The 22,185-nt window shown below is 37.6% G+C and overlaps 1 non-coding gene across 1 annotated transcript; it reads left to right on the forward strand.

The window, feature by feature from the left end:
- The first annotated feature begins 4,572 nt into the window (after positions 1-4,572).
- LOC126000355 (U6 spliceosomal RNA) lies at positions 4,573-4,680 on the forward strand. The gene has a single exon (XR_007492699.1). It is a non-coding gene; the product is annotated as a U6 spliceosomal RNA (small nuclear RNA).
- The last annotated feature ends 17,505 nt before the right edge of the window (positions 4,681-22,185 follow it).

Genomic DNA, 22,185 nt, shown 5'->3' on the forward strand with positions numbered 1-22,185 from the left:
CTTACACAAAAGCCTTGATTTTTCTGATTTGTTTTGCTGCCTCTTTTGTCATAAATCACTGAAGTAATGTTAGTTATAGTGTCTTTCAATAACTATCCATGCTTAAAGGGATATTACTACCCATTATTATTGTTTTTTTTTAAATTTGGAGAATACATTAAAGGACAGGATGCAGCGATTTCAAAAAGATCTTTATAGAAGCTAGAACAATAGCACAGTGTGTAGGGCACTTGCCTTGCACCTGGCCAACCTGGGTTTGATCTCTGGCATCCCTATGATCCTGCCCCAGCCTGTCAGGAGTGATTTCTGAGAAAAGAGCCAAAAGTAACCCCTGAGTGCCTCCAGGTATGACCTAAAAACCAACCAAGGAACCACAGAAACAAACTAAAAACCTCTTTATCTTCTTTATCATGACAATCAAAATTCAGGGTTAGTTAGAAAGTTGGTTTCTCTTGAGCTACCTTTAGTTAGATGGAAAGGTGGAGAGTGAGATAAACTAAGTAGATGTTGAAAGAGAGGAGATCAAGGCCCATTCAATGTTTAGAAACACTTAAGGCTAATAGCAATATATTTTGTGTTGTGCATCATAAGACGGAAATTGTTGGTTTCTTCATTGAAATGTTAATGGAATTTCAGAACACAGATAGCAGAGCACTAAGCCAATCATAGGGCCATTCTAGTGTGGAATTTTGTTCAATTGCATAGATGACCCTTATAAACCAGACTTGGGGGCATACTCCACCTTTCCTTTGGAGAATGGGTAGTGAGGAGTGTCTCTGTCCTGAATTTATTTACTGAGTCCTTGACTCCAGAGTCCAGGTTCTAGAGAGAAAGTTCATTCACTAAGACCTAGAGTGTTCAAAGTAATGGAAGGAGTTGTATCTATGGAGGTCTCTGATTAGTTCCTTGCTGCTTCTTCTGGCTTCTTTCAGTGGGTAGTCTCAGTCTCAAGAGAGTTTTATGTTACAAAGCAAGAAAAATCACTAAAATCATTCAGCAGCATGTTAGTAAAAGAGTGACCTTACAAATTCTGCCCTACATTTTTAAAATCTAAACTCAAGTTGAATTCCTTGGGGAGGGAATTGGAGTCTGGAGAGATAACACCAGATAAGTTCTTGTGAGTCATTACTTTTTTAATTCTAAAAATCAAAACACATTTTCTCCCCTAAAATATTGTTGTTGAGTTTTGGCCAATAGTACTTTTTTATTAACACAATAAATTCCTGATTTTCTTTTGGTTGTAGGCCATATCCAGTGGTGCTCAAGAGTTTCCCCTGGCTATGTACTTAAAGATAAGTTGTGGATGTGATGGATGTGAATATGTGATGATGGAGATAGAGCATGGCTAGGCCACTTGCAAAGCAAGTGATTTATCCCTGTACTATCATTTTGTCCTTTTGAATAATTTTTGCTTACCCTAAATTCTTTTAGAATTAGCATCTATGTAACTAATTAAGTAGAGAAATGAATGAGATATTTACATCTTCAAACCAATCATTTTGTTTTTAATTAGAATTTTTATTGTCCTTCTAACCAAATAAAATTAAAAGAACCAGTTTCCTTATAGTTAATTAATTGTTCCTTATAGGTGAATTAATTATAACTTTATAAGTAAATATTTTTAAATGTTGTTGTTTAAGATGAGTAACTGAGAGCAATTTAACTTTTTCTGTTTATTGCTATATTCCTAGCACCTAGAAGAATGGCCAGAACATAATAGATGCTGAATAATTTTTTGTTTAAAACTTTATTTAAACACCATAATTTACGAAGTAATTCATAATGCAATTGTTTCAGGCATTCAATGTTCCGACCCCAATATCACCTCCAGTCTGATTCCCTCCATGAATGTTCCAAGTTCCCCACACTCCCAAGCATGCCCCCTTAGAAGGCACAAAGCAATTTAGATTGCTTGTTACAGCAGAATGGAAAATAAAATTATTTTAAAATAGTTCGGTAAGAGAAAATTTGTGCAAATTGTTATATCTTAAATGGTGTTACTAAAGTCACTGTAGATTTACTGACTTGTTTCGTGCTAGTTGAGTTCAGTGCTGTTATTATCATTCAGTTTAGTGGACTCTATGCAACTTCCCCATTAAATTTTCTGTGCCCATATTGGGCTGTCAGTACTGTGAAATTGAGGTGTATGGGGCCACTCACTCAAGGAGGTGTAGAACTGGGATGACTTAGCTGTTGTTTTGTTGAGATTAGTCATGAAGCTGTGAAGCTGGGTTGTTTATATGCTAGAATCTGTCCTGTATGTGTGTGTGTGTGTGTGTGTGTGTGTGTGTGTGTGTGTGTGTGTGAGTAGAGGGGGATGTCTGGGTTTTTATATAGGGTTGACATCTCTTCAAGATTAGTCCAGATACCAAATAATTTTTGTCAAATTAATAAATGCATAAATTAAACAAAGCATGATCTAATTGTGCTCTTTTTACCTTCAACATTGTGGAGGCTGGGAGTATGTGACTTACCAAGTTTGTATTTCTTGTACCAAATGGATACATACCATTTTAACATTGTGAAGCACATAGAATGCCATGTAGAAGAGTGTCTGACTCCATATACTGATTTAAAAAGAAGACATGACAAAACTTTAAGTCTGAGTGGTTAACTTTGGAAATCAGAGAGCAGTGTTTATTTGTTATTCTTAAGACAAATCATTTTAATGTGTAGAGCAGGATGGAGTAGAGTGGAGGTTGAATCTGGTGGGGAAAAAAAGAGTCTAACCTTTCTCATCTTGCATCTTCAGCTAAAATGTTACCCATATTTTCTAACTTCTTTCAGGATTCTGTCAGATAAAACTGGTTGATATATTCCAAGGCAATATAGAAAGCAATTCCAGTGTTATGATTAAGTATTGGAATGAAGTTGAATTAAAAATCTGAATTTGTATAACATTTTCTGTTTGTTAAGAATATGGAAATTGGGGGTTGGTGCGGTGGCGCTAGAGGTAAGGTGTCTGCCTTGCCAGCCCTAGCCTAGGACGGACCGCTATTCGATCCGTCGGCGTCCCATATGATCCCCCAAGCCAGTGAGCAACTTCTGAGCGCATAGCCAGGAGTAACCCCTGAGCGTCACCGGGTGTGGCCCAAAAAAACAAAACAAAACAAAAAAAAACAAAAAAAGAATATGGAAATTGGGTCCAGAGAGAAAATATAGCAGGTGAGGCTCTTGCATTGCAGTTGGCCAGAGTTTGATCCCTGAGGCACCTCATTTGGTTCCCCAAGCCCAACTGGTGTGATTCCCTTGGCACAGAGTCAAAAGTAAATCACTTATTTAAAAGAAAAGAATGTGGAAATAGATTATATTTGTAGTTTACTAGAACATGATGAGTCTTGTGACAAATGACATGAACTTAATAAATTTTCTATCAATACCATATAATATGGAAAAATTTAAATTTATACAATGGCCATATATCTACAATTTTGTTCAAAAATGAATTTTGGTTATATAAATCCTATTTTAACCCCAGGACAGGTGCTTTGCACTAAAAGAAATCTTGAAATAAATCATATTTCAAGTGATAAAAGGGAACCATTTTCACAATAGCCATAACTTTGTGTGCCTCAGATTGAAGGGTGTGGCCTCTAACAAACATATATGCATGTGCTGCAAGTAAAGGGGTGAAAATCTTGGTAAATACCATGGCTGTCTCTGAAAGCATCACAACGTGATGTGTCATAACTGCAGGAAGCATAGCTAGGCATGTGTACAGCTCCTGGTCCTCACAATCTCATCATCAATAACAATGACTATATTAACAGCAACAATAACAAAACAAAGGGGGAGAAGGAATACAACTGAAAGCTAATGAAATGGGTTATTTTGTGATTTGGGGGATCTTTCTTTTATGTATTAAAATATACACTATCCTATAAATAATTTTTTTCTTTCTTTTTTATTTAACCAACTTTATTACATACATGATTGTATTTGGGTTTCAGTCATGTAGAGAACACCACCCATCACCAGTGCAACATTCCCATCACCAATGTCCCAAATCTCCCTCCTCCCCACCCTACCCCCGCCTGTACTCTAGACATGCTTTCTATTTCCCTCATACATTCTCATTATTAGGATAGTTCAAAACGTAGTTATTTCGCTACCTAAACTCACCCCTGTTTGCGGTGAGCTTCATGAGGTGAGCTGTAACTTCCAGCTCTTTTCTCTTTTGTGTCTGAAAATTATTATTGCAAGAATGTCTTTCATTTTTCTTAAAACCCATAGATGAGTGAGACCATTCTGCGTCTTTCTCTCTCTCTGACTTATTTCACTCAGCATAATAGATTCCATGTACATCCATGTATAGAAAAATTTCATGACCTCATCTCTCCTGACAGCTGCATAATATTCCATTGTGTACATGTACCACAGTTTCTTTAGTCATTCATCTGTTGAAGGGTATCTTGGCTGTTTCCAGAGTCTTGCTAGATTCCTTTGCATAAAAAGATGCAGTTTGGGATTAATTCATTTTCAGAGCTTCTTGATACAAAACTTAAGTTGAGCTTTCCTCAAAATCCCAATATTCTAATGTGGATATTTATACTATATTATAAAATTAGTTCAGTGCTCACTTCGGCAGCACATATACTAGAATTGGAACAATACAGAGAAGATTAGCATGGCTCCTGTGCAAGTATGACAAAAATTAGTTCAAACACTTACCAAGACTCCATGGGGCAAGTTAAAATGTTAATGAATTATATACAATATAGCCTCTCCTGCCTTAACTTACTAACATTCACTTCTTCACTGGAGACTTCAATATTCAACATAAGTTATAAATTTCATGACAACATGAAAGGGATCATTATATAACCTACTGTTTATCAACGGCATCTATGTCTTAAGTAATTTAATGCATTAGAGCATCTAATCCTCAGATATCCACAGCAGGAATATACTCCTCTTTTAGTTTTACAGCTGAACAACTGAAACATAGAGTGATGAGTCACACACAACTAGAAGTTGCAGAAATCATATCAAATCCAGGTAACCTCTATTTTACCTCCCAAACTGTATGTCCATATGCTCATTAGTTTACATATGTGAATGTCTGACATTGAAACTAATTTTTGTGCTCTCAAAGATTTAAAAAAAGGAATGTTTGGGTATCTATCCCCAAAATAAAAAAAAAAAAACATTCATTCAAAATGGCACATGCACACCACAATTCATTGCAGTACTTTGTACAGTAGCTAAGATTTTGAATCAACCTATATATTCAGCGACAGACAAGTGGATTATGAAGAAGTGGTATATATACACAATGGAATACAATGCAGCTTTAAGGACTGATGATAGCATGCAATTTGCTGCAGCATGGATGGAACTAGAAGGTATGGGAAAAGAAGTAAGCCAGAAGAAAGATAAAAAGTAATCAAGGTGTTTAAATAAAGATATTAAAAAAAAGAAAAAAAATAGGGTGATATCTCTTATAAGTGATATTTAGAATTACTGGATGAAGGAGTACAATGATGTAAAGTGAGGATGCCTAGATTATTTTTGTCCCAAGAATATAGGGAGGAGAAAGAAAGAAATAGAGTGGATGGGAGTGGGAGAAGAAACAGATGAAAAAATGGCAGGCTGGGAACATTGATGGAAGAAAGATGACACTGGTGGGATCTGTGCTGGAACATTGTATGTCTCAAACAACTATAAATAATTTAGTGAATCACAGTGCTATAATAAAATAAAAAAATTAAATTAAATATATAAATTGCAAAAAAGATGGAACAAATAGCTGCTTTTATGTTAAAGAGACTGAATCAGTGTTATAAATTGATTGGGGTAGATTTAAACTTAACAGTTGTTTTGTGTTTATAAATTTCTTTCTACATTTAGTTAAAGATATTTCTCCAGGGGATAGGGAGGATACTATTTTATGCCCCAAAATTATTATTTATTGAATGATAATTATATATTATGGAATTTTTGCCATTATTGTTGGGAAGGAGATGCAATAACACATGTAGTAATATACTTCCCTTCTATCATAACCTTGCTAATATAGGGTGACCAGGGGTCCAAAAGGGTCGCTCTGTGCGTTCAAAATCCTCAATCCCCAGCTTGCATTAGACTTCAGTGAGTTTCATTTCATTATCATATATATATATATATATAATAACACATATCTATAAACATTGTGAGGATTGAATGTGAACATTTGAGTACATAGAATGAAATGTGGCATGTAATAAATGCACAGCAATGTCAGTTATTGCTATTAGCTCCAGGGCCTTCAGTATATTTTAGTGCAGTTCCCTCTGAGCTTCTTTTCATTCTGAGGACTCTGAGAGAGTCCATTTTGCTAAGTTGGATAAAGCCAGAAAGGCACGTGTATTTGCAGAATCTGTCAGCATTTGAGCTTGTTTAACCCTGGCAAGAAATTACTTCTTCTTTCGCAAACAAAGAAAAATGTATTTTTTAAGCGAAGAAACACCTTCTTAAAAATACTCAGAAGACTTATTAGACAGAAAACAGCTTTCACAGAGCAGCGTTGCGGTGATTGAGGGGAAAACATTGTCAAGTGTATGAATTAGATTGCCTTTAATGGAGAAACAGAGTTGAGGATGGCAGAGACAGCTGGGATGGTGAGGGAAGAAGGGGCGAGCAGGGGGATGTAAAAGGTTTGCCAAGGAGGCACAGCAATTGGATTGTGCAAGTCCAGAAACCACTTGCCAAATGAAAGCCGCGGTTGCTCTCACCCACCGCCGCTCTGTGGCAATGAATGCATTTTTGATTAGCTTTGTTGATTAGCTGCTCTCTGAGCAGACAGCAGAGAATAGCGGAATATAGAGCTGTTGGTTGAGACAAAAACAGAGAACTTTCCAGCAGAACTTTGGTTATCTTTTTAAGTTTTTTTTTTGTTCGTTTCTCACCTGCTTCTTAGGCAAGTTGAAATAACACTATTTCTGTTGTTGTTTGTTCTGGAAGCAGTCAAAAGACTGAAACCTTGGTGTTTTTTGCCCCTCTCTTACAGTTTCTGCATGCTGTTAGAATGTATTAAAACTAGTACTACAGAGAAGTAAGGAGATAGATACATGGAGGCTCCTATCCACTGCCCTCTGACTTCTGTTCGCATTGAACTCATCATCTCAACCACAGGAGACCACAGTCTTTGCATATATTGAAAAAGAAATTATGCCTTTGATTTCCTAACTCCATTACTAGTATTTACCAAGAGATGAGAATTAGGTGGGGGAAATAGGTTTTGAACTCTGAAGGCAATGCCTCTAATGATTTACTATAATTTGAATGTGAACTTGAACTTGGGAAAAGAAAAACACAAAAGTTATCAATTTGAGGGCTGGGGGAAAAAGATATCAATTTTGAAGCAACTTCCTTCTTGGTGTTGTAAGATGAGAGCTGAAATCCAATGTTTATAATAAAATGATACTTTTCTTTTTATCTAATGAAACTGAATTCTTAAATTTTTTGTCTATGGGCTACTAATGTTTCTGTTGTTTAACTGCTATTTAGGACTTGGTGTTGCCTGGGAATAGTTGTTTATTGCAAGCTGAGGGGCAAGTTAATGGGCATAATAGTGTATGAATGTCAGGCTAGCTCAGAATTGGGGGCTTCCCCTCCTTTCTCTTACTTTCCTCTATTTTCCTTCTATCTCTCTTCCCTTCATTTCCATACCCTTTCTATCCCCTCCCTTCCCCTTCTCTCCTTTCCTCTCCTCTATATCTCTTTTATTTTGGGAAGGGCACACATCCAGCTGTGCTCAGGGTTAAATTCTGACACTGAACCCAGGAATCACTAATGGAGCTGCTCAAAGGACCATATATGGTGCATTGATCTGAACCCAAGTGGGCTGCTTACAAGGCAAGAAACTGACTCTTTCTATACCATCCCTCTAGCTCATCTTCTTCACCCTTAATGTTCTGTCTTTCTCCCTCTCTCATGATCTTGAGCCAAAATTATTTTCTTTATAGACGTGAGTTTATTTCAGTACTTGCTAATTGAGTATGTAACTTAGGTCTCTGATCTTTTATTTAAGGAAATTGATTACTTCTTTTGAGGGACTTACATTTATTTCTCTTTGATCTCTCCTATTAAGATGGCAATAGTGCCTGCATTTAGTACATGCTTTCTAATACGTCTGCATCATGATAAATCAGCTGCTTCTCAGGACCAGAGATTTGGACTACTCAAGGCCTTGAGACAGGAAGATAATAGTAACTCAGCACAACCTTAATCTAGCTACAAGATAATATCACCTGTCCTCCAAAAGGATGATGATTTAATTTATTGTCTTATTTGGGGTAGTTCTAGAAGAGAGGAAAGATTAACAATTAAACCATGATATAAGGCAAACTGTATAATCTCCAACGTCTGATCAACCTAGTCAATCATACCTTAAATAATATTAGTTTTTTAGACTAAGCCTGCTGATACAGACCTTTGAAATACTTTTCTAGCTTGTTTCTTTCATTAGTCTTTTTTATCTGCCTTTCTATTTATACAGCCACTGTTGCCAACTCTTACCATGTTTTTCTTCAATCTCCATTTTTACAGATGAAGAGACAGATAAGAGACTAAATGATTTTTTTTTCACCTGGAGTTTCCATTAGAAGTGAGTACTCAGATAGCACCAGGGCGATCTGGGACCCAGTGGCAAATTACTAATGTAGGAGCATTTAAAAATAAATTTAAATTTTAGTTCAAGTTCGTTTTAATTGTTGATGATAGGACTTCATACATGAAACATTCCAGAACAATTTCATTTCCTCTATCATTTTTCCAGTGTCCCTTTATCCTATCTTCCATTCCACCTATGTGCTTCCTTCTAAAGATTAGTTCACAGTCTCTGCTGATTTTGAATATTTGTTCTTTATTTACTATGGTTCTTCAAATATTATGTATGAGGGAGGTCATTATGTATCTGTCCTTCTGGCAAATTTCACCCAGAATGACACTTTCCAGTACTATCCACATAGCAGTAAACTACACAATTTGTCCTTTATTTTAGCTGAGTAATATTCCATTATGTATATGTCATAGCTTTTATTTTTTAATCTGGTCACCTGTTCTTGGATTCTTATTTCTTTCCATAGTTTTGCTATTGTGAATTGTGCTGCATGAACATAGGAGGAAAATGCTGTTTGAGTCTTGTCAAGTTATTTCTTTTGCTATTATTATACTTGTTTACTTTACTCTGTGCCACTTTCTCTCCCCTCAGCACCCATTTGTTTTGTTTTTATCTTTTCTCATATGATTAAAATTTAAATGATCTCTGGGATGTTCATTATCTTAAACTTCACTCTGTTATAAAATGAATGTTTAAAATTAATATATTAGCCTCCTTAGGTTGTACATTCACATCAATAGGAGATTCTAGAAACAAAACTCTGTACCCTGAGAAGTGTGACAATGTTGGGGCTTTATGAATCTTAGTAAACAGAATACTTTTTCCCTTAGACGATAGCATCTCTTATCAACACATGACACATGTCTGTCTTGGTTAGGGATTTCAGGGTTGGATAAATTCTTAGAAAATACTCCTTATATCATTTAGAAGACAGGCTCTTTGTCATAATTATGTGCCATAATCTTACACTTATTTGAATTTGTTACAAGTCAGTAAAAAAAGCTTTTCATGGTAGTCAAAACCGATAAAAGAATAGAGAAGCAAAATAAGGAAACGAAACCAGGTTATATGCCTGATTTACTCTAGGTAGGAAGAGGAACTCAGTATTTGTGTACAAAGTTTGGAAAAGATTGTGCATTTATTTTTTGTTTTATCTTTGTGAAATGACAAGATATGAGTAGCCTAGAAGACGAATAAGTGTTCTTAGAGCTAAATATCTCATCCTTCAGTTTTTCTATGTCCCACATCTACATCCTTTTGTAAGTAAAGTTTATATATATATATGTTCATTGGAAATCCTTTTGAAAGGAAAAGAATAATTTAGTCAAATCACTAGTAGATTCTGCCTGTGAATGTGAACCATTCATTTAGCAAATAATACATATTGTTGACAATAATATTTTAGGTACATATTTACATAAAATCAGGGGGATTCCCATCACCAAATTGTCCTCCCTACACCTCCGTTTTTGTCCTACCTCCCATATCCTCTTCCCTCACCCCCAGGGTTGCTAGAATATGTGGACCCCTCTGTATCTAGCCTACTACTTAGTAGTCTTGCACCTCTTTGGTCCTGGTGCCTCCCTTATTTTCCCCTCTAACTGGGGGGCAGGATTAGCTAGTTCAAGTTATGTGGTTTTTTTTGAAGAAGAGAAAAGTAATAAACTGGGGTAAAAGTCTAATACGCCGAAAATAAGAGGAATTCTTCTAGAGGCTCTCATCATCAGTTTGAGAGACGAAGGAGAAAAAGAAGGTGACACACTCCACCAGTACAAAAAGAAGGGTCAAATATCCAGTGAAGACTCCAACAATAACGATAAGCACCACAAAAAAACAAAAAACAAAAAACAAAAAAACAAAAAACAAAAAAAAAAAACAAACACGCCATAGTCTTGATATAAGAAACATGGCATAGCACATAAAGAAAGAACAGAAAGGAAGAGAAAAAATAAGTATAACTGGGGACAACAACTTCAATAATCAAACCCAAACAGAGAAATTGACTAAAAATAGATAGGTAAATAAAAATAATAATAATAATAATAAAAGAAGATAAAATAATATATAAAAATAAACAATGTTTTGTGCTTTTTGTTTTTTTGTTTTTTTCCTCCTGCCCTGGCACAGTAAATATTGGGGTCATTAGAAAAGGAATTCACTTGGCCTAAGAGATATGGGGTTTCTCCGTCCTTGGAGTATATTGTCATGGGATTAACTATAGACTCTGTTCAGGATCATTTACTCTCCCGGTGTTGCTTTTGTGGTGTTTGGAAGACTTCTGCTCTGTCCTGGGTGATACAATCAGGCCTCTGTGTCTAGGGATCTCAGTGTCTGCAGAGATCCAGGGGTGAGACTTATGATGAAGTCAGTCTTTGTGGTTCTAGAAGATCTGTTCACTCAGTGTCATTTTAATCCATCTTCTGTGATTGGTGATCTTGGTCTTTGCACTGAACCTAGGATGGCACCTAGGATAGTGTCTTTCTTTGTGCTTCCAGAAGCCCCATTCCGTTACAAGGGTCTCTGCCAGACCTTTGGATCTGGGGATCATGTTTATTGTGCAGGTCGTAGTTCAAACCCTAGACTAGGGTTTCTTTATTGGTCCCAAGCTGTATACAGTCTGGTCATGGTTCTAGCAGCCAGTCATCTGTAAATCACAAAATTGACTTTTGGACCTACCAAAGGGTAACAAGTCTTCTGATTTTGTCTTGTCGTTAGCTGGTAAGGTAGGATAACCTGTACTTAGGTCAAGTTGTTCCCATTTTCCTCGTTGTCAGGATATCATATTAGAGCTGGCAATTTTTGGTGACCCCGCAGTATTAAGGCTGTCCCAGATGGGATTTGTTTCCTGCAGCTGTTGTGAAGAAATGTGCTGTTTCTATGTCTGGGATCCAGGGTTCAAGGCAGGACGGATGATATCTAATCACCTGAGGTCTAAGTTGATTCCACATGACATATTTTCAAGGTAGGAGATTTCCCTGTATTGTAAACAACTATGAGTTCCTATCTCTAGTAGATAAGAGCTCTTTTTTATTTGTAAGATTTCCCCTTTTTTAGTGTGCCTTTGCAGGGAGAAATGGTGCTACATTATATTGTCGGTGCATTTGGGGGTGGACAGAGGGGAAAACAGAAACAGGTTACATACTCAAAAAAGATTAAAAAATAAAAAGAAAAAATAGAGAATAAAAATGTATGTGCTCACATATGTATATGTAGGACAGACTTTTTTTTTAAAATGAGTTAGCAAAGTATTTATTTCTTTTTTCTTTTCTTTTTTTTTTTGTTTTTGGTTTTTGGGCCACACCCGGCGGTGCTTAGGGGTTACTCCTGGCTGTCTGCTCAGAAATAGCTCCTGGCAGGCACAGGGGACCATATGGGACACCGGGATTCGAACCAACCACCTTAGGTCCTGGATCAGCTGCTTGCAAGGCAAACACCGCTGTGCTATCTCTCCGGGCCCAGCAAAGTATTTAAAGGACCAAAGTGATGCAAAAGACTACCTTACATTTGTGGAAAAGCAGGTAAAGAGGTGGTGTAATACAGGTCTTATGCTTATGTTGGAAGTACAGGTTTTCCCATTGTCTTTTGGGTTTTTCTTGTGGTGTGTGGGTTCACAGGCATCTTTCCATCACATCCCCTGACCTTCTTCAGATTGGCAAAAGATTTGCAGCAGGGAGGTCTTGGAAGAGTTCTTGCATTGGGGATACTTTTGGACCTAAGTCCGGTTTCATGTAACAGTCCACATTAGGGGGAGTTGGTAGGGAGGGCCGTGCACCATGAGTCCGCAGGGGAGTTGGCTGCCTTTTCTTGCAGGAGACGAGGTGTGGGTTTGAGTGGGTGTCCCCTCGCCTGGGTGCTGGGTACTGGTTCGTTGGGGTAGGAGGTCAATCTTGATGCCTAATAGATTAAGGACTGAGGGTGGAGAGTTTTAATATGGCGGAAGGTCTGGATGGGATTGAGGGGTGAAGGGATAGTTGGATTTTCAAAGGGGGAAAAGGGGAAGGTATATGGAAGGAGTAGGAAGGGAGAAAAGAGAAAATACATTAGAAAGAAAGGGAAAAGAGAAAAGGAAATAAGTAAAGAGAAGAATAGAAAAAAATAAAAAAGAAAGTAGTGAGAAGAGAGGAGAGAATAGCAAGGGAATGCTAGTTTGCTTGAATGTGTTCGAAGAATAGAGCCTGTAGTTTAAGTCTGTACGTCGCAGTTACTGCCTCGGTGGTCTGACTTTTCACGTGCTTCAATACCTAAAAGAAGGTATAACCTAGAGATAAAGTGTATGTTATAGAGTTTTCTCAGGGCCATCTCGTAGTGCAAGCTAGGTATGGTATCTCGTGTCGTATCCCGAGCTGCCATCTTAGTTTGTCCGCCCTTTGTATCCAAGGACTCCTGTGGACATAAAAGCTGAGAAGTTATTTTAAATATAGTAAGATAAAGGCATTAAAACATAGTGTAATGGAATGTTTCCATTGGAGTCAGTGATTTCCCGTGGTGTTCTTTACTTGTGTTCCTGTATACGATCTCTAAGGGATTATTGTGGACCTTTGTTGTAGAAGGCTGATTACATACCTGTTTTCTCTATGTTGCTGTTTCTATTGTTGCTGTTTTCTTTGTGGTATAATGTGTAGTCAAGAGTTTGCATTGTTCCTTTTTCAAGTATTTTGGGCACTGCTTCCGAGTATATGTTGACCATTACAGTGTTTGGAGTTTCTACCCTGTTAAACCCTGTTATTTGATTGTTAAGTGTTAGTTGTGTAGTTGTGTATAAGATGTATGTTCTAGGTGCTTCAGAATAGTGCTACCATTCTGTGTTTATCTTTTGTCTTCTGACTTACTTCGTTTAATATAATATAATCTAGGTCCATCCACGTTGCTGCAAAGTCTGTGATTGTATCATTTCTGACTGCCATGTAATATTCCATTGTGTATAGATACCACATCTTAATGATCCATTCATCTGTTGTTGGACATCGAGGTTGGTTCCAAGACTTGGCTATTACACTGAGTGCTGCGATAAATATTGGGGTGCACACGTATTTTGGAATGATTGTCCTTCTAACTTGGGGGTATATACCTAGGAGAGCAATTGCTGGGTCAAATGGCAGCTCAATTCTGAGTTCTTTGAGCACTCTCCAGACTGTTCTCCATAGGTGTTGGACTAGGGGGCATTCCCACCAGCAGTGGATGAGAGTTCCTTTCATACCGCATCCCTGCCAACAAAGATTGTTCCCATTATTTTTGATGTGAGCCATCCTCACTGGTATAAGGTGGTATCTTATTGTTGTCTTGATTTGGATCTCTCTGATGATAAGTGAAGGTGAGCATGTTTCCATGTGTTTGTTGGCCATCCTTCTTTCTTCCTCAGAGAAGTGTCTATTCATTTCATCTCCCCAATTTTTAAGGCTTTATTTGGTTTTGGGGGGCTCAGCTTTCTGAGTGCTTTGTATGTTTTAGATATCAGCCCTTTATCTGATATGTTGAGTGAAAAGATTCTTTCCCATTCTGCTAACTGTCTTCTTGCATTAAGTAGGGTTTCTTTCGCCATGCAGAAGCTTTTTAGTTTGATGTAGTCCCATTTGTTTATGTTTGATGCTAAAGTTCTTGCCATTGGTGCTCCATTCTCGAAGACCTTTTTGATATATAGGTCTTCGAGTGTTCTACCTATTTTGTTCTCGATAAACTTTATAGATTCAGGTCTGAATTCAAGGGCTTTGATCCATGTTGAGTTGACTTTTGTATAAGGAGTGAGGTATGGGTCAATTTTCACTTTTGTACATGTGGTTTTCCAGTTGTACCAACACCATTTGTTGAATTGACTTTCTTTGTTCCATTTCAGGTTCTTGCCTCTTTTATCAAATATTAGTTGGCTGTATATCTTGGGGTTTATGTCTGGGAATTCTGTTCTGACCCACTGGTCTGAGGTCCTGTCTCTGTTCCAGTACCATGCTGTTTTGATTACTATGGCTTTATAGTATAGTTTCAAGTTAGGTAAGATGATGCCACCCAGCTTCTTGTTTTTCAGTATGTGTTTGGCTATCCTGGGTCTTTTGTGGTTCCAGATGAATTTTGTGATTGATTGTTCTATTTGTTTAAAGAATGGTGTCTGGATTTGGATAGGGATTGCATTAAATCTATATAGTAGTTTGGGTAGGATAGTCATTTTGACTATGTTAATACTACCTATCCATGAGCATGGGATGTTCTTCCATTTCTTTAGATCATCTTCAATTTTTTTTCTGAAGTGTTTTGAAGTTTCCCTGGTATAGTTCTTTCACTTCCCTTGTAAGGTTGATTCCTAGGTACCTGATATATTTTAATACCATTTTAAATGGAATTGTATTTTTAATCTCTCTCTCCTCGACTTCGTTGTTTGTATATAGAAATGCTATTGTCTTTTGTGTATTGACTTTGTATCCAGCCACTTTGCTGTATTGGTTAATTGTTTCTAGGAGTTTTACTGTGGACTCTTTAGGGTTTTTATTTTATATCATATCATCTGCAAATAGAGATATTTTGTGTTCCTCTTTCCCAATTTGGATTCCTTTGATTCCCTTCTCTTGTCGGATTGCTATTGCTAGGACTTCTAAGGTTATATTGAATAAGAGTGGAGAGAGTGGACAGCCTTGCCTAATCCTGACCTTAGTGGGAATGCTTCTAGTTTCTCTCCATTAAGTATAATGTTGGCGGTAGGCTTTTCATAGATAGCTGTAACTATCTTGAGGAAGGTTCATTATAACCCTATTTTGCTGAGTGTCTTTAACATGAAAGGGTGTTGGATTTTGTCAAACGCCTTCTTCGCATCGATTGATATGATCATGTGGTTTTTGTCTTTCTTGTTGTTGATGTGAGGTATAAAGTTGATTGATTTACGTATGTTGAACCAACCTTGCATTCCTGGTGTAAATCCCACTTGGTCATGATGTATGATTTTTTCGATGAATTGCTGGATTCGGTTTGCTAAGATTTTGTTGAGTATCTTTGCATCTATGTTCATTAGTGAGATTGGTCTGTAGTTTTCTTTCTTGTTGGTGTCTTTGTCATCTTTGGGAATGAGTGTGATATTTGCCTCATAGAAGGAGTTAGAGAGGATTCCTGTTTTTCTATGGTTTGGAAGAGCCTATGGAAAAGTGGTAGTAAGTCTTCTTGGAATGCTTGATAGAATTCACCTGTAAGTCCATCTGGACCTGGGCTTTTGTTCTTAGGGAGTTTTTTAAAGTACATCTTCAATTTCCTCTGAGGTGATTGGTCTGTTTAGGCTTTCTAGTTCTTCCTCTTCCAGTATTGGAAGAGGGTGTTTTTCCAGAATCTGTCGATTTCTTCTGGGTTCTCTAGCCTAGCTGTGTACAGTTGTTCATAATATGATCTCATGATATGTTGTATTTCTTGGGTTTCTGTTGTAATCTCTCCCCTTTCATTTGTGATCCTACTTATTTGGGTGTTTTCCCTCTTTTTATTGGTGAGTTTTGCCAGCGGTTTGTCTATCTTGTTTATTTTTTCGAAAAACCAACTCCTGCTCTCATTGATTTTTTCTATTGTTTTCTTAGTTTCCATGTTGTTTATTTCTGCTCTTTTTTGTTATTTCTTGCCTTCTGGTTGTGGTTGGATTTCTCTGTTGCTGTTCCAATTCTTTGAGGTCATCTTTTAAACTGTTGGTTTTTTTTTATTTTTCTGTTTCTTGACATAGGCCTGTATTGCTATGAGTTTCCCCCTAATTACTGCTTTTGCTGTGTCCCACAAATTTTGACATGATGTCTCTTCATTGTCATTTGTCTCAAGGAATCTTTTTATTTCTTCCTTGAGTTGTTCTTTGATCCAGCTGTTGTTGAGCAGCATGTTGTTTAATCTCCAGGTATTATTTTTTCTCCATTGCTTCTTCTTGACGTCAATTTTGACCTCTGTTGCAAAGAGTTAGAGAGGATTACTGTTTTTTCTATGGTTTGGAAGAGCCTATGGAAAAGTGGTAGTAAGTGTTCTTGGAATGCTTGATAGAATTCACCTGTAAATCCATCTGGGCCTGGGCTTTTGTTCTTAGGGAGTTTTTTTAATTACATCTTCAATTTCCTCTGAGGTGATTGGTCTGTGATCCTTACCTTTGTGGTCTTATATAGGTTGGCTTTGTATCCTAAGACATGGTCTATTGTGGAGAAGGTTCCATGTGGGCTTGAGAAGAATGTGTATTCTGCTTTCTGAGGATGGAGGGCTCTATATAAGTCTATTAGCCCTAAATCTTCTAATTTTTCATTTAGAGCTCTTATTTCTTTGCTATTTTTCTGTTTGGTGGATCTGTCCAGTGGTGATAGTGGAGTATTGAGGTCCCCTACTATTATCACATTTCCCTTCATGTGTTTCTCCAGGTTTACGAGCAGTTGCCTCACATATTTTGCTGACTCTACATTAGGTGCATAGATATTGACCAGGGTTAGTTTTTCTTGGTCTAATGTTCCCCTGACCAGTAAGTAGTGACCCTCTTTGTCTCTGATCACTTTCTTGAGGTTGAATGCAATTTGGTCTGATATAAGAATGCTGTCCCTGCTCTTTTTTATTTTCCATTGGCCTGAATAATTACTTTCCATCCTTTTATTCTAAGCCTGTGCTTATCCTGTAGTTGTAGGTGTGTTTCTTGCAGACAGCAAGAGTCTGGTTTATTTTTCCTAACCCAGTTCTCTACTATGAGTCTTTTAATTGGAGAGTTTAGTCCGTTAACATTTAGGGAGATTATTAGAGAGAGGAATGTTGTGCAGTTGTGTTGTGTAGGGTGGTTTTTGTTACAATCGGGGGTTTGGATTGTGTAATTCGTCTCTGAGTAGGTCGTTTAGGATCGGTTTTGTTTGCACAAATAGTTCAAGTTCATTCTTGTTTGAGAATGCTTTTAGTTTGTCCTCCCACATGAATGATTGTTTTGCTGGGTATTGGAAGTTTCTTTCATTCAGTCGTTTAAATATGTCATTCCACTGTCTTCTTGCTTCTTGTCTTCTGGTTTGATTCTTATGTCCCTACCTTTGTACTTGAGATTTTTTTTCTCTCTTAATGCTTTAAGGAGTTCCTCTTTCTCTTTGTTTTTTTTTGTTTTTTTTTTTTTGTTTTGTTTTGTTTTTTGCCATTTGGATTACTATATGTCTTGGTGTCGGTTTATTAGGGTCTATTTTATTAGGGACTCTTTTCACTTCCTGGATTAGCATTGAAGTTTCTTTCCAGAGGGTGGGGAAGTTCTGTGCTATTATCTTTCTGACTACTTGTTTTTCCCCTTTCCCTATTTCCTCCCCTTCTGGTATACCCACAATTCTTAGATTGTTTCTTTAGTCCTTGTTCATTAGATACTGGACTTTTCCTTCCAGTGCTTTGCCTTTTATTTCTTTGTTGGTTTCTTGATAATTTTTGTTTGCAGTATTCCTTCAAGTTCTTCAATGTGTTTTTCCAACTCTGTGTTTCTGCTTGTTAGACTTGTTACTTTGTCTTTTAATTCCTTCACTTCTTTTTGTATGGAATCTCTTATGTTCTTTAATATTTCTTCTTTAATTAGGCTGATTTGTTTATCCGTAGATTTCTTGTAATCGGTAGCTAGCGTTTCTTTCATTTCTTTTATCAATTATTGCTTTTCCATCCTCATTGCTGCCTTTAGGTCGCCTTCCCATGGATCTGTGCATTTTGGCAGACTTGGAAACTTGTTAGGGTTTGTCTCCGTATCTTCAGAAGTTAGGGTTATTTTTGATTTACCCATATTTCTTTGTGTTTATTGGTGTACTTTGGAGTGCTGTTCCTTCCAATTTCAGCCTGTTTTGATCCCCTGTGGTGTGGGAATGGGTCCCCTCCCTGAGGGTGGTTCTAGGGGGACTGTTGGGTGAGCTTGCTGAGGTTTGGCTTCTCCTGTGCTTTTTAGGTGGCCTGAGTCGCTGCTTTGCCCTTTTGTTGTCAGCTAGTGCTGGTCCTCTTCTGGTCACAATGGTGGAGGGCGCTGTTGAGTCTAGCTCTCCCCCCCCCTACTACCTGGAAGTCAGCCTTCCTTCAGTGGTTCTGGTCAATTTTCTTCTCTTTATTCCTGTCAGCCAGTGCAGTTCTGCTCCTGTCCACACTGGTTGCGGGCGCTGTTGAGCCTAGCTCTCTGTTCCCTCCTCTATCTGGGAGGCAACGAAGTTCTGCCCCCTCCGAGTTTCCGCAGAAGAAATTCCACCAGCCAAGCCCACTCAGTAGCTGCCCTCAGCCCTTGGGGGGGTCTCAGGTCCACTCTGGGGCTCAGGGGGCTATGTTGCTCTAGGTTACCCAAAGGTCCCGGTGGCAGGCCCAAACTCACCCAGTTTATTGGTCCCAGCCTGTCCCAGTGGCGCAGGTGACTCTGGTCAGCTACGTAGTAGGGAACTGCCCTCCTCTGTCTAAGCTCAGGTCGGGTGGGGTGATCTCTGGGGCCCGGAAAGTGAGGCGGCGGGTAATGGGGTCTCTGTGCATGCAGGCTGGCATGCGCGGAGGTCTCCGAGCACCCACGTTGAAGGGCCCCAGGTGAAGTGGCCTCAGGGCACTGCACTCACTCTGGGGAGTGGCACGCAGACTGTCAGGTGTGGAGGTCTCCGAGTGCCCACCTTTTGTTTCCAATTTTATAGGCTCTTGATTATTTAAGAAATTTCGGTGTTAGGTCTGAGCTGACTAGACCTATATGTTCAAGTTTCTATAATTTTTAAGGAAAAAACGGGCATAAGACAAAGTGAACTTTGACCTTTAAATGTTTGATTCAAATTTAATTTGCTAGTTAAGAGTAAAGTCTAACATCAAGGCAAAAACCTTAAAGGAAAATTGAGAACATTTAGAAATCATTTTATTAGCAACCATAATTCTAACTACTATAATTCCATATGCCATCCTAATTTTACTTTTATCACTTTTGAGCCAGTCTTAGAGGTGTGAGGTTATATTGCTTTTGCTGCTTTGATTTGCATTTCTCTAATGGTAAGTGGTGAAAAGAGCATTTTCTCATGTACCTACTGACCATCTGTATATCATCCTCGAAGAAGTGACTGTTTATCTCTTTTCCCATTTTTGATTGGGTTGTATTTTGTTGCTCTTTTTTGTCACATTTCAAACATGTATATATATCTTGGATAATGATCCTAATCATATAAGTGATGAACAAATACTTTCTCCCACTTTTCTCTCCATACCCTTGCCTACCTCCTCACTTGTCGTATGCGTTACCTTTCTCCCAGTCCTTGGGGTGTCTTTTTATTATAGTTATAATTTATTTATCTTTGGAGCAGTTTATTAAATTGATATTTTCCTATTTGTTTCCTTTTGCATCTCTTTGCTTGACCAATGGTATTGAGTTGCTTATGGTGCCTCTAGATTCAATGTCATGAATAGCTCTACCTATAATTTTTAGTATAAATTATAGATTGAAGTCTAATATAGAGGTTTAATCTACTTTGAATTGGCATTTGTGCATAGTGTGAGATAAAGATCTGAGTTCTTTTTAATATGTCACTGACAAGTTTTCCCAACATCGTTGAAGAGGCTTCTTTACTCCATTTCACACTTGGAGCTCCTTTGTGAAAGATTAGCTTATCATGTACCAGAGAATATATCTCTGGGCTCTCAAATTCTATTCTGTTGGGCTTGAGTTTGACTTTTATTACTGTAGCTTTGTATAATTTAAATTTGAGGAAAGAGAAGTCTCCCATCTTTTTGTTTAGGAGTTCGTGGGTTAGTTGTAGGATTTTTATTGCCCCTACAATTTTTAATACATTTGATCTCTGTCTCTAAAAACGCCATGGAAATTTATAATAAGGACTGATCTGAATCTACATAGTACTTCTAGTGATTTATAGTTTTCTTTGTAGATGTCTTTTACTTTTTATTTTGTTAAGCTGATTCCCAGGTATTTGTAAATTTTTTGGTGAACTAGTGAATGGAATAATTCTTTTCTATTTTTCATTGTTTACATATAGAAAAGCTACAGATTTCAGGGTATTTTTGGTGGGGGTTGGGGGACTACACCTGGCGGTGTTCAGAGGTTACTCCTGGCACTGTGTTCAGAAATTGCTCCTGGCAGAGTTGGGGTACCATAAGGAATGCTAGGGATCAAACCTGGGTCTATTCTGATTCAGCAGAGTATGCTATCATTCCATCCCAAAAGGCTACAGATTTCAAAATGTAAATTTTGCAGTATACTGTTTCTAGACAATTTTGAAGAGACTTTAGATTTTGTCTATGAATAGTATCATGTCATGTGAAAATAGTGTTAGTTTTACTTTTCCTTTTTTCCAATCTGGACCCCCTAAATATGTTATTCTTTTATAATTGCTATGACGAGGACTTACAATATTGTATGGAAGAATAATTATGAGAGTAGACAATCTGAAATTCTACATAAAACATTTTAATTTTTCACCCAATATCATAAATAATAGTCAATATATTTCTGAAAATATGGCCAGCATTACTAAAGTTTAGGAAAACTAAAATTATAGTCACAATGAGATGCCACCTCAAATACATTATAATAACTACTAAAATATAAACAGTGGTAAAAATGTGGAGAAATTAGAGCCTTTATGCACTATTAATAATAGAGTTTTTTTGTATACAGTGTTCTAGCACCACCTCCACCACCAGAATGTCAGGGCTCTTCTACCAGTAGTTCAAGGATCCTCTTCTAATCCCTTATCCCTTCAGCAAACTTAGTTCTGTAGGCTGACTCTCAAGGTCTGTTATCATTGGCAATTCATTATTCCCTAAACTTGTTCATTTGTTTCACACAAATGAGAGATCATTCTGTATTTGCCATTCTTCCTCTGACTAACTTCACTCAGCTTGCCACCTTCAAGTTCTATCCACATAGCTATGAATTGCATAATTTCGTATATTCTTTTGGGGGGAATTTTTCTTGATGTATTCTTATAAAATTATACTGAATATTTTATTATTTATTGATTTGTATTTGGGCAACATCCAGTAGTGCTCAGCAAATACTCATGTCCCTGCATTCAAAAATTACTGCTGGCAGGCTTGGGGGACCATATGGAATGCTGGGGATTAAACAGGGTTCAGATGTGTGCAAGGCAAATACTCTGCCTTCTGTGAAAGAGTCAATTGGAAATAATTGTTATACCTCTCCATAGTGTTACTAAAATCAGTGTTATGGATTTTCTGGGTTATGGTGGCTGTTAGTTAAGTCTTCTCTATTACTGTTTAGGCTTGCTCACTGAGTTTGGGTAATTTCCCATTAGATTTCTTGTGATACTGCTAGTCTAAAATACTATAAAAATTTGAGTTGTTACACAGAAACTTGCGGATCAGGATCTATGTATCTGAAACAAATTTGTGTCTTAGCTGTTTGATAAGGTCAAGTTGAGGAGCTGAGGCATGTCTGTCAGGGTGCATTGGATGTGGTGCTGAGATGCTGTGGCTTCAGTTGGAAAGGGGAATCTGCCCCTATCCATTCTGAGAATGCCATTAAGTATCAACCTGGATCAAATTTGGAAAGTGTTGATGGTCATTATTTTCTTTTGGAGCTTGGTAAGGGAACAAACATGATTGTTTTGCTGCCAGAAATATGGGCAGGTGTGGCTACAGGCTACTTTGTTTTCCTGTGGTAGGATGTGTGT

The sequence above is a fragment of the Suncus etruscus genome, chromosome X, assembly GCF_024139225.1.
Source record: "Suncus etruscus isolate mSunEtr1 chromosome X, mSunEtr1.pri.cur, whole genome shotgun sequence".
Classification (NCBI taxonomy): Eukaryota; Metazoa; Chordata; class Mammalia; order Eulipotyphla; family Soricidae; genus Suncus; species Suncus etruscus.